General features: G+C 38.6%; 1 pseudogene; it reads right to left on the minus strand.

Annotated features, from left to right (window-relative positions):
- Positions 1–13,015: 13,015 nt before the first annotated feature.
- On the minus strand, positions 13,016–13,294 carry LOC107526941 (large ribosomal subunit protein eL36 pseudogene; annotated as a pseudogene).
- Between the last annotated feature and the right edge of the window lie 695 nt (positions 13,295–13,989).

Consider the following 13,989-nt stretch of genomic DNA (forward strand, 5'->3'; position numbering starts at 1 on the left):
GCCGCTGGTGATATGGCCTGGGCCCCGCCCCTTCTGGACCCCGCCCCTCGGCCCCGCCCCCGCCCCGCCCCCACTGTCTCGCCGCCTCCCTCCCCTCGCTCTCGTCTGCAGCCGCGGTGAGGCCCTTCCTCCTGCTGCCGCTCTCCCGGTCACAGAGACCCGCTGCCTGCTGGGCCCATCGCCGTCCCGAGGGAGGAGGAATTGCCGTGGCTTGAGTAAACTCAGGTTGAGTGGTGGACAAGGGTCCCACGTAACTCTTTGAAGTTATTTGGACCAGGACATAATTTCAAGTCTGCTTCCCACCCCCTACCCCCCAAATTTTTCCAGTTTGTCCACCTGGCACCTGGAGTTTTAAATCTCGGGAAACAGTAAGAGCTCCACCAATGTCCTCTTTTTTTCCTTTCTCTCAATGAGTTAGTTGAGCTGAGTAATAGTTGCTAGTTGATGGCTTACAACAAATCTTCCTTTGACGTTTTGCTTCTTTTGCTTGATTTAAATGATTGAGGGTGCTTTGCCTGTTGAGAAAATGAATCTGATTACAAAAAAGCTTATTATTTTTTTAAATCAACAGCTAGACCGACAGATTGTAAATAATATCATCTGAAAGCCAGAGCTAGTTTCTTGGGCCTGCAGTCTGTGCAGTAGAATAGGGTTCCTGCATTTGGTTTAATTCTCTGGTTTAATTCTTTCCTGTGCCACACTGTTTATTGCTTTTGAACAAGGGGCACCATATTTTCATTTGCACTTGGCCCTGAAAATTATGGGACTGATCCTGCTGAAAAGAGAGGTAGGTGAATGACCTCTATGGGAACTGACGTTATAAATATGGATACTACACAGGTTACCTGACAGAATCAGTCCTGTGGCCTAGGCCCATTTGATACTAATGAACTAACCTGTATCCTGAACCTGTAGACCTGTGGATCAATTGGAACTCAGTCTGAAAATAATATTTATCTGTGGCAGGATAGTAAGAAGCTATAAAAATTCCTGGGCATGTGGAATGGGGAGGCTGAAACAAAATCAAATAAGGCCCAACACTTTGGGTAGTTTGTGCCAGCTTCTGACTCTCAAGGCTTTATCTTCCCCAGCCAAAGACTCTTGAGAGCAAATGGTTTATACCTCTCTTCCCTAACCAGTGAACACATGGCTTAAATCACCCTGGTCTGGAAAAATAGAGAACAAAGACCCAATTCATGCTATTTGTGCCAGCTATACCCAAGGACAGATGAAGTCTGGGAGACAACAAAAACTCAGAAAGCATTTGGATGGTATCACTTGAGGGGGTGTTAGGCAGAATAGATAACTGCTAAGACAGGAGGAGGGGAAAAGGGGGGGGAAAGGGGAATTTATCTCACCCATCAAACAAAAAATTCAGCAGTCTTTGGACTTGCCAAGACAAAATTGCCAGATGTGCTCATAAATTCTGGGAAAAGCTGCAACAATGTGAAAGGGGGACCTTGAAACCTATAAGGGTAAAAGTATAAAGCTCTTGAACCCCCACCAGACAGGGCACTCAGACTAGCTGAGTTGCCCACTTGTACTTTATACCAAGTGTATTCTTAATACATTTGCTTCCTTTGCTTCGTTAGTAAATTTTGCTTGCTTTACTTCAACCCTGCTTTCTATCACTTGTCTGAATTCTTTCTCATGAGTATAACAAGAGCCAAGAAGGGGACAGCCAGCTCCCTTTGACTTGGGTGACTCTCTGGTAACATATCTATGCAAAATAATGTTTTTATTCTGAAAAAGCATTGGCATGAGAAACATTTCTTTCTACTATCATTAAATACAAAAATTGAACAAAAATTTTCTTCAAACTGAGTTTCAATGTAGCTGAATCTCTTGTGATTTTAATGTCCCTAGTAATTAAATTTTTTTTTTTTTTTAAAGAAACTCTGCTTTAGGGACTGGAGAAAGGGATGAGATGGGGTGAAATGGATCATTGGAAAGAAAAAGGGACATCTGCAATATTTTAAAACAAACAAACAAAAATAAAGAAACTCTGCTTTTTTAAAAAATTGATTTTAGAGAGAGGAAGAAACACCAATGTGACAGAGAAACATCAATTGGTAGCCCCGCATATGCACCTGGACCAGGGATCAAACCCTGCGACCAGGGTATATGCCCTGACTGGAAATTGAACTGTGACCCTTCTGGTGCACAAGCTGATGCTCAACCAACTGAGCAACACACGCCAGAGCGTTTAATTCTTAATTAGAATATGGGTATAAGGTTTAGCTAAATGTTTCAATTGATTTGGTTGTCATGTAGCTTATGGTCAAAGATAAGAAAGCATGTTAGTCATGTTCTGAAGGACTGCCTATAAATCAAGTTCCAGAAGAAATGTCTAAAAGTGTACTTTGCTTGAGATAATAGAAAAATATAGCTAAATACAAAAGGATAACTTAAACAAAAGCGATAGTCACAAGATGTCTAGTTTCTGCTATTTGCTTTAAAGATAACATCATTGAGACAGAATTATGAGATATTTTGCAAAATCTTGGTTCTTCAACCCAGCAACCCTTGTTCTCATAATATAATTTTCTGTTGCTGATGTTTCTATTTCTTTGTCAATGCTATATTTCTATTTCTTTGACGGGATAACTCTAGAGCCACAAAGAGTTATCAAAAAAATGTTATCAATGACTAAAGAAACACAGATTTCTCTCTCAGGTTCCTGGGACTTCCCCTCTCTTACTACATAGCCACATAAAAACTTCCTACTTTTGCTTTTTGTGACAGACAGATTTGAAAGGTCTTGCTCTCCCCTCATCTCATCTCTGCCAAACCCAATAAAACCCTGTCTCCAAGCACCAGTGTCTCAATGTTTTGGCCTGCTAACACATCAGGTACACAAACCTGGATTTTGGGAGGTGATTCTGCAGTATCACAACTAAAACAACTTTGCGAATTGTTTAGAACTGATATGAAATATCTTTTTTCCTTTGTATTTTTTAAAATTAATAATCTTTAAAAATTTTTAAATTATACTTGACATACAACAAGGGTGGGGCAAAAGTAGACTTACAGTTTGTATGGAAAATAATACAATAATTAATAAATAGTAATACAAGAATAAAATGTTTCATGTACACACAGCTGTAAACCTACTTTTGCTCCACCCTGTATATTAGTTTCAAGTATACATCATGATTAGACATTTATGTCACTTACAAAGTGATCACCCTAAGTCTAGTACCCATCTGACACCATACAATGTTATTGACTATATTATCTATGCTGTTCTGTGCATCTCTGTGACTGTTTTAATAACTGGCAATTTGTACCCCTTAATTTCTTCCCCTTTTATAACTATCCCTCCAAACCACCTCCAATCTGGCAACCATCAAAATGTTCTCTATATCTATGAGTTTGTTTCTGTTTTGTTTGTTCGTTTGTTTTTTAGATTCCACACATAAGTGAAACATATGGTTTTTGTCTTTCTCTGTTTGACTTACTTAGCATAATACCCTCTAGGTTCATCTATGGAGTTGCAAATGGCAAGATTTAATTCTTTTTTATGACTTACTAATATTCCATTGAATATACGTACCACATATTATACATTAGTTTGTCTACTGATTGACACTTAGGTTGCTTCCATATGTTGGCTATTATAAATAATGCTACGATGAACATAAGGGTGCTTATGTCTTTCAAATGAGTATTTTTTATTTCTTTCAATAAATACCCAAAAGTAGAATTGCTGGGTTGTATAGTAGCTCTACTTTTAATTGTTTAAGTAACCTCTATACTGTTTTCCATAGTGGCTGCACCAATTTACAAAACCACCAACAGTGCAGGAGGGTTCACTTTTCTACACATCCTCCCCAACACTTGTTTGTTGATTTGTTGATAAGACCTGTTCTGACAGGTGTGAGGTGATATTTCATTATGGCTTTAATTTGCATTTCCCTGATGATTAGTGATGTTGAGCATCTTTTCATATGTCTATTGGCCAGAATCTGTATGTTCCCTTCCCTTCCCTTCCCTTCCCTTCCCTTCCCTTCCCTTCCCTTCCCTTCCCTTCCCTTCCCTTCCCTTCCCTTCCCTTCCCTTCCCTTCCCTTCCCTTCCCTTCCCTTCCCTTCCCTTCCCTTCCCTTCCCTTCCCTTCCCTTCCCTTCCCTTCCCTTCCCTTCCCTTCCCTTCCCTTCCCTTCCCTTCCCTTCCCTTCCCTTCCCTTCCCTTCCCTTCCCTTCCCTTCCCTTCCCTTCCCTTCCCTTCCCTTCCCTTCCCTTCCCTTCCCTTCCCTTCCCTTCCCTTCCCTTCCCTTCCCTTCCCTTCCCTTCCCTTCCCTTCCCTTCCCTTCCCTTCCCTTCCCTCTCCTCCATCTTCCTCCTCTTCTTCGGCAGAAATATCTCTGAAATAAAGTTGTATTCTCAGTGCATTACATCAGGAGGCACATAGTGCTTGTCTATTCTAATATTGGGGATTAACTTTGATCACTTGGTTAAGTTCGTGTTCACAAGTTTCTCCATTATAAAGATAATAATTTTTAACTTTGTAATTAGGAAATAATTTATGCTTCAAGACTATGTAAATTGTATAAATTGAGTTTCCTGGGGAGCAGATTATGAGATGGAGATTAGTATGCAAAAGGTTTAACAGAAAATGCTCTTGAGATAACACCTGTCAGAGGAAGGGAAAGATGCAGGACTGGGCAGACAAGTTGAACTGCAGCCTCAAATGAAGCTTCAGTGGATCCTACAACATGTTCTGAAGATAGAATGATCTTGAGTGCTATCTTGAATAGAAGCGAGAGGACTGGGCTTTTATACCCAAGCATTGGTTGTCAGGTGTCCTGGAAAAAAAAGTGTGACTTTGGTTTAAATGGGTCCCTTTGGTTGAGGCAGCTCTTAGGTAGGGTTAATTGACAGCTAGGAGCACACCTGCTCATAGCATTTCTAGCAGCTGGGATAAAAAATCCTTAATCTGAAGTAAGATCTAATCATCTGCCCAAAGTAATTCTCTGTTTCCTTTTTTTAAAATCCTTACCTGAGGATATGTTTTTCATTAATTTTAGAGAGAGAGGAAGGAAGAGGGAGATGGAGAAAGAGAAACATTGATGTGAGAAACAGCAATTGGTTGCCTCCTGCACATACTCTGACCAAGGATTGAACCCACAACCTGGGTATGTGCCCTGACTGGGAATTGAACCCATGACCCTTTGGTGCGCAGGATGGTGTTCCAACCAAGCCATACCAACCAGGGCAATTCTCCTTTTCCTTATCAAGCTTTCATGCTGGTGGAAATGAGGTACTTTCACTGAGTTGCAAGAAATGCATTTCCGGGGACCCATGTTTGGGAGGCTGTGGTGTAGTTATAAGGTTTATTAAAGCTGGAGCAAATACAAAGGACTATGTCGGGTTTGGCTCCGTCCCATTGTGAAAGAAGTCCAGCCTTATTTTCATCAGGACCAGAAATAGTGCCAGTGTCCAGAAATTCTGTGCCATGCCAAGGCATAGTCCAGTTTAGTGTCTGTCTCCATTCAGCTGACGCTGTTCCCAGGCCCCTGTTTGGAGTGCTGGTGGCTGCTGAACCCTAGGCCTCATGGCTGCTACAGAGAGAGAACACATGAGCACACAAGGCAAGCATGTGTTACCAGGTGAGAGAGAGAGAGAGAGGGAGGGAGGGAGGGAGGGAGAGCTTTGTTAAGCTTAGATTATATTATTTCAGGTTTAGGAAGGACCAGGTGCTTTTTTCAAACTAATCAATTTCCCAGTCCTTCTCAGGTTAGGATTGGGTCCTCCCCCAAACCAATCCAAGGTTCTGTGTCCCTTATCTAATCTGATCTTTTCCCAGTCTAGGCTCTGCCCCTAATGGTCACCATCTTAGTTCTTACTTTGCATCCGCTTATCCTCCCTGCTCCATCTTGGCTTCTATTGCAGGTGTGCTTAGCACAGGAATTTCCACTTTATTGTTTTATCTTCCCTTGGTAATCTGGATTAATGGCCAGTTGTACCCTGGGAAGATTGGAAAGCCGGTCCTTCCTCCTTATATGGGGGAAGGAGGAGTGTTAATCACCTTGGCAGGGCAATGCTGTGATCCCTTGGGGTGGGTGTGAAGCTGTAGCTTCCTAGTGAAGCAGGCTTATGATCCAATTCAGCTCCTTAGTAGATTAAGCTTCTTAATGTCTGATTCCCTTCCTTTATTAATATCTAAAGGTACCTATGCTGACACTTTGATCCATCAGTTTTAGTACTCATTGATGCTTTTCTAACTCCATTATTTCTTCTGTGTTGATTAGCTGACATTCTACTGTAAGGAGGAGCACCCCCATCACTCTTATTTATTTGCTTGTTTACTTGTGTATTTAATTATTTGCATCAGAATGTACTCATGCATTTTTATTTCTCAATGGATTATGTATTTTATTACTAAGATTATTTATTTTGATGCTTGAATTGTCCCAACTTTTATTGGTGGCTCATCATTCTTTGAAAAATTTTTTACTTTCTGAAGTAACAAGATGTTGTAGGCTTATGCCTGCCCCAGTGCTAGTCAGCCTTTTTTCCAAGGAGGCCCGTTTTTGTAAATTGAGATCTGGATGCTAAGTGTGTTCTTTGCTTGTGGTATGTAATTGTTTCTGGGTCTTCAGGAGACCAAACTGATGGACATACACATGCACATACATGCACACACATTCCTATAGATATACATTTCTATATTTATGTCTATTTTTATCTTTATATATTAAATTTAATAAGTCCATACTGATATTCCCAGTTCCTATCCAATACCGCAGTTAAAGTTCTAGTCTTCCCCCATTTCCATACTTGTAATCCTACTTTCCATCTTCTGGCTATCTATTGTTGTTGATTTCTAATTTAATTCTCTTGTAGTCAGAGAATATACTGTAAAGATTTTAATCCTTTGAAATTTATTAAGACATTTTTATGACCCAGCATAATGTCTATCTTGTGAATGTTCTATGTGCACTTAAAAATAATATGTATTATGTGTTTGTTGAGTATGCTATTTATAAATATTGATGAGGTCAAGTTGGTTGATAAAGTTGTTCGGATTCAAACCTTTACTAATTTTTGTGTAGTTAGTTTAAAGTTGTTCTATTTATTGTTCAGAAAAGTGTATTAAAATGTACAACCGTGATTGTATATTTATCTATTTTTTCTTTAATTCTTTCAGTTTTTATTTCATGTATTTTGAAGCTCTGGTATTAGACACACAAACATTTCCTATTGTTATACCTTCCTGATGAATTGATCCTGCATTATTATGAAGTGTGTTTGCCTTTTAACTAGAATGTTTAGTCTACTTATATTTAATATAAGTATTGATATCCCTGGATTTAGGTTTATACTTTAGCTATTTATTTTCTATTTGTCTCATCTGTTTTTTATTTCTCTGATTCTCCTTTTAGCTTTTTTGGGGGGATTTACTAAGTTATTTTCAATATTTAGTATTCCTCTATTGAACTTTTAGTTTTTACCTCTTTGCATTTTTATGTGGTTTCTGTAAGAATTACAGTATACATTCTTAATTTATCACAGCCTACCTTGATTTAATATTATGCCACTTTATGAAAAATATAAGAATTTTATAGAGATATAGCCCTTTTCCCCACTCCTCAATCTTCTAGATCTTGTTATGATTAACATTAAATCTACATACACTATAAACCTCATAAAATGACTGCATATATATAAAATATTATGCATCCAAGCATTGCAGCATTGTTTAAAATAGCAAAAGCAAGGTAAACAACTCAAATATCCATTAGCAAAGGGCTAGTTAAATAAACTACAGTATACCTCACAAAATGGGATACTACATAGCCTTATATAAGAATGAGGAAGTTCTTTGTATATAAAAATGAAACAATCTCTAGTTCAAAGAAATAGCAAATTGTAGATCAATGTATGTAGTATGCTATCTTTGTATATAAAAGTAAAAAACTATAAATAGGTATTTGTATTTGTGTAAAGAAATACTGGGAATATATCCAAATCTACTAAAGTGTGCTATCTATAAATAAATTATGGGAAGTAAATATATGAAATTATAGGAAGTGAACAGGAAGCAGTGAGATTCCAAATTATACTTGTTTGATTTATAAAATGTATGAATCTATTAAATATAAAATGAATTTTAAAAGGAAGTGAAAATATTTATATAACTGCATAGCTGTAAAATAAATATTCTAAAGTTGTTTATTCATAGTTGAATCATAGACTATAACTAAAGAGAAAGCCAGCTCTGAGCTGCTAAAAATACATGCCAAGCTTTCCACTTGCTTTTCTATTTAGATAAAAATGAACATTTTGTCACACTCACTGTTTTTTATTTTTTATTTTAAATAACCAGTCTTTGTATCTAGCTTTTTATTTGATCAGAAGAAAAGAAATAGTTAATTCAGGAAATGAATGCTACCAGCTATTGAATAAGAGCATATATTTAATTTGGGCTATTATTTTTTTGTTAGTAGCCAGGTCTTTTATTCCCTTGACTCTAACTTTTTTGAGCAAGTGTTAGGTCGACAAAAGAGTGTATAAATACTGAGAAACATGTCTTTTCTTATGAATAATTTAAAAATTGGCTGTTGAGAAAAATGCGAGTGTGTGGGTTTATACTGTCTCCTCATCTGGCACTGTCAGTCCAGGTTATAATGGGTTTTTGGGTAAGACACATACAAGTGAAGTCTGGCTAAGCATGAGTATGAAAGGAAAGATCTGGGCTACTAGTCAGAAATATAAAATGGGGGAAAAAGATATTCACATTGTTGACAAAATATCTAAGAATAACATTGGTCATAAATTTGAGAAACCCATAGAAGGAGGAAATGTAAAATACAAAACATAAAACATTACTGAGACTATTTTCCTGAGAAGAAAACCAGGTAATTAAGAAGTGTAAATTTCTTCCAAATTGATTGCCGTTTTGTGTAATACCCATTAAAATTCCAAAGTATTCTTGTGGAATTTGACAAGTGATTCAAGTTTCATCTGGAAGAATGAGAATTAAAACACTATCACAATTAAATAATCCCAAACAACAAGATGGATTAACAGCTAGGTACAGTGATGATTAGATAGGGATAAAGAAAACAGTAACACATACATTGTAGACTCCTGTTGAAGCATATAGAATGCTTAGTGTACAATTCTTTCAGCTGTTTTGTATATTTGAAAAATTTTCAAACAAAATGGGAGAAAATGTGGCGTTACTGCCAGTTCATATTACATCAAGACCAAATGCCTCTGCCTGGCTTTTAAAACTCAGAATTAAAATGTTACACCAGAGATTCTAAGATGGCGGCAGAATTAGTGGAAGCTACACTGACACTCTGCCAGGATCAAACTGGCATTACAACTAAAATATAGAAAAAGTAGCCTGAATAATCAACTGAAGACTAGCTGGAGAACATCCTCATAACCAAGAATGTAAAGCAGACACAGCATAGAGACTGGTAGAAAGTGCAGAGGTGCAAGAGGGCTGATTGGGCTCCCACAGGCAGCAGCTGAAGGTGCAGAGGAATATCTCAACTGTGGGGGTTCCCACTGACAACTTCGGGGTCTAAACCCTAGGCTGGGCTTTCCAGCCAAGAGCGCCAGAACTGAGAAAGGTGCACACATAATAGCTGGCTGTGAAATGCAGCCATGTTTCTGTCTGCCAGGGAGAGACAGCTGGAAATGCAGGCACCCTCTTAAAGAGCTAATCCACAAAGTTTTGTGTGTAGCCACTCACCTTGGGCTCTAGCAGAGGGACTAGAGCTGTGTGAGAAAAATCCAAAAGTGCTTGGGGGATAGAGCTCAGAGGGCAGCTATCTGAACAATTACGCCATATAGCAAAGGACGTCTTTCTCAGGCAGACATTTTATCTTCCAAGGAGCTTTTGCCTAGAGAGGAAACAATTGCCTTACCCATTGAAAATCTCTCACTCCACCTTGTGGCGTCTCTACAGCCTGAGGCTCATTAAGAGAATGAATAGCACTCAACCTCTGGGTGCTTTTAGTCTGCCTGATTTGCTTCTGGACCCAGGGATTGGAAAAACAGACCTTGGTGTGCATCTTGGTCCTTTCCAAACACACCCAGCCCCAGCACAGAGAACCACAAACTGTGCAGTGCAGAAAGCTTCAAATAGGGTATTCAAGGCCAGTCACAAAACAGCATCTGACACTGGCCTGTGCCAGAGACCATCCAAAAGACTGGGAGATCTACTAATACAAAGAAACAAATCCAAATAGGCAGCCAAAATAGGGAGACAAAAAAAAACAAGCCCCAAGTGAAAGAACAAAATAATTCTCCAGAAGAGCTAAATAAAATGGAGATAAGCAATCTATCAGATATAGAGTTCAGAATACTGATCATAAGGATATTGAACAGCATGAGAAGAGACATGAAAACTATGAAGGATATTAAGAATGACAAAGCAGAAATAAAAAATACATTGGAAGGAATGAACATCAGATTAGGGGAAGCTGAGGATCAGCTCAGAGAATTAGAAGACAGGGTAGAAAAAAATCACCCAATCAGAGAACCAAAAAGACAAACAATTAAAAAACAGGAGGACAGTCTCAGGAAGCTGTGGGACAACATGAAACATAACAATATTCGCATCATAGGAGTCCTAGAGGAGGTTGAAAGTAAGCAAGTGTTAGAGAACCTGTTTGAAGGAATAATGGCAGAAAACTTCTCTAACCTGGTGAAGAAAAATGTCACACAAGTTCAGGAGGCACAGAGACCCAAGCAAGAATAATTAAAAGGGGCCCATGCCCAGATACATCATAATTAAAATGCCAAAAATTCAAGACAAAGAGAGAATCTTAAAGGCAGCAAGAGAAAAGCAATCTGTTACCTACAAAGGAGATCCCATAAGACTGTCAACTGACTTCTCATCATAAACTCTACAGGCCAGAAGGAAATGGCATGATGTATTCAAGGTAATGCAAAACAAGGATCTGAAACCAAGACTACTCTATCCAGCAAGGCTACCATTCAAAATAGATGGTGAAGTAAAGCTCTTCCCAGACAAAAAAAAAAAAAAAGGCTAAAGGAGTTTATCACCACCAAATCAACATTGCAAGAAATGTTAAAAGGACTGCTGCAATCAAGAATGGGACAATTAAATTTGTTTTTGACTCAGTAGATTGAGATGTAAATACAATTGAGGTTAACAGATATATAGTTATAGATTATGGTGCATTTTTTAGAAGAGAAAAATTTATTGATTGAAGAGAAAACAGTGATCCAACTGTATTGTTAGAATGCTTGAAGGAAGAGAGGTACAGGCTGCCTTTTATTTTTTCTATAGCAGCCCAATAATTCTGTATTATTGATGAATTCAGTATAAATTTCAACATTTTTCACACTGAAGTGGCAGTACAACTAATTAGACCACATGTGGCTCTTAGATGATTTCTCCCAGAATATTAAGCCTTCCCCTGCACATAGAGGCTTGTCTGGTATTGAATATATTTTCTGAAACACAACATATGTAAAAAATAAACTAAATGCTTTTTCACATGAAAACAAAAATGCCATAGGGTTGTTCTGTGGACTAGTGCAATAATTCTAGGAAATTGTTCTGTAAGCTCTAAAGCACTACACTTATCGACTTTTGAAGAGGTTTGATATTCCAGACACGCAGATTTTTAGGTATGTATAGTGCACCCATATAAGCACTATTTTTAAAAAGTAAATAATTTGAATTAGAAAATTCCTAAACTCCTATGGAATTTTCCTTAATCTTTTGGCTTCTTCTTCCTTATTCCAGATAGTGATAGTCTTTTTTGTCCTGAACCCACGCCGGAAACAAGATTTCTTCCTCTCCACTGTGTGCACCACTAAGTCCTGTTGATCTGTTTTCTCTGCTGCTAAGTTTATGCATTCAGATGGTTCTGGTTTTATAAAGGTAATCTGGACCCTAAACCACACATCCTATAACATCACCAGCAGGATCTAGAACAGCTTCCAGGAATTAGACCCCTTTATATTTCTGCAGTGAAACATGCAAATAGTCACACCAAGCAGGGTAACTAAAAATTATGCATAGTTTCATGTCAGTTTAGGGCAGGTACTGCCACAGAGAACTTTAGGACAGTCAGGCTTTGCTAGAAAATCAGTTAATAAGAATTATTTCTTTAGTGTTCAGAACTTTTTGCCTTTGGAATTGAGGATAAAGGATTTTGGAATTGGGGTTAAAAGATCATGGGCCTGCTGTATAATAGCTTCTGTAGGACCTGATGCTTCAGCTCTCTCATTTCCAATTCTACCTTTACACTAGTGAACAATTTCAACATTTTGTCTCCCATTGCTTTAGATAAGACTCTGACCTGTGCAGATGCAACCCTCAACACTTTTACCTTCTACACCTTTACCTTCAACAGTGGGCTCCACTGGCACCTGAGTGATCAAAGGTCCACTTTGATGCTGTCTCACTAGTTTAGTCAGTGGCCCCACCACTGCCCACTGGAGAGATTCCTAACATGAAATTTTCCAATTTTGGTTTCTCATTGATTTGGCTCCTACCTGTACAGTTTCACATTGTCTTTGGTTATTTCTCTCTCTCTCCTTCTTCAATCTCAACCTAAGGCTTACAGTTCACTGATCATCCTTACTATTTCCAAATCTAGGCTCATCTGTTAATAAAATGTCCTAAATGTATCTTCCTACATCATCAACAGGAAGAGCACGTAATTTGGCTTTGAATAAAATTGTTATGCAGATGTTACATTAAAAAAATTTAAAAATTCTAATTGATTTTTAGTCTATAGAAGGTATACCAGATGTTACACAGTGCGCTTAGGTCATTATTCCGTTGTCAGAAATTACTATGAAGAATAGCAATTTACTTATGATTATAATAAAATAATAGTTATGAAAAAAATGAAATAAAATGCCCTTTCTCTCACATCAGCTTAGTGAATTCATACTTGTGCATGATGCAACTCAAACACCTCATCAAGGAAAGTTTCTTAGCCCAATAGAAGCAGAGTTTATTATTATTATTATTATTTTCTGAACAGGTTTTATTACACAAGAAGGACAGGTCTCAGTCCTTCTTGGCTCTTGCCTTCCTCATGGCTACAAGCACATTGCTCAGCTCCTCTCTCTTCCTCTGGGCATGGATGTGTGTCCCCACCATTTTCTTGATGAACTTCAGGGCCCTCTTACCTTTAGAGACCTTGAGTAGCTCCATGGTGCCGCTTAAATGTGGCAAAGCCACACACCTCTGTGATCATGTCCCTCATGAACTTAGTGTGCTTGCTGATGGTCTTGGTCACCTGTGATCCCTGTTGAGGCCCATTGCCACTGGGTAGCTCAGAGCCATGGCTTCTGCTCTTCAATGCCTGCTGCAGCAGAAAGGCTGACCGAGTTTATAATTCTTTTCTTTGTATTGCCAATGTGGCTAGTTTATATATAAATATGTGCCTGTATAGCATTAATGACACTATTGCAGATTTTATTTACTTGTCTGTATTTGCAGCTAGGCTGTGGTCTTCCTGAGGGCAGAGACCATGCCTCCCTATTCTCTGTTTCCCAGTGTCCAACTTGGGACCTGGGTGTGTGTTGGTTTGCTTTTAAGAATAGATTATTGGTTTTTATTTATTTAATTAATTAATTTTATTATTATTATTTTTAAAAATATAACTTTATTGATTTCAGAGAAAGGAAGGGAGAGGAAGAGAGAGAGATAGAAACAGCAATGATGAGAGAGAGCCATTGACTGGCTGCCTCCGGCACACCCCCAACTGGGGATGAAGCCGGCAACTGGGGCATGAGCCCTGACCGGGAACCAAACTGTGATCTCCTGGATCCTAGGTCGATGCTCAGCCACTGAGCCATGCCCGGCCAGGCCTGGGTATATTTTTAATAAATGTGAATTGAAGGAATATAGTCACACCTTCAGGTCAGTGTTTCCTGAAAAGTGGTCTATGGACAAACTGTTGAAGAAACACCCAGAGTCCTACAAAAAACTTCATATGGCTGTGTCCAACCCTAGATAGCTCCAAGGAGAATTCCAGA

The sequence above is a fragment of the Miniopterus natalensis genome, chromosome 2, assembly GCF_054644295.1.
Source record: "Miniopterus natalensis isolate mMinNat1 chromosome 2, mMinNat1.hap1, whole genome shotgun sequence".
Lineage (NCBI taxonomy): Eukaryota > Metazoa > Chordata > Mammalia > Chiroptera > Miniopteridae > Miniopterus > Miniopterus natalensis.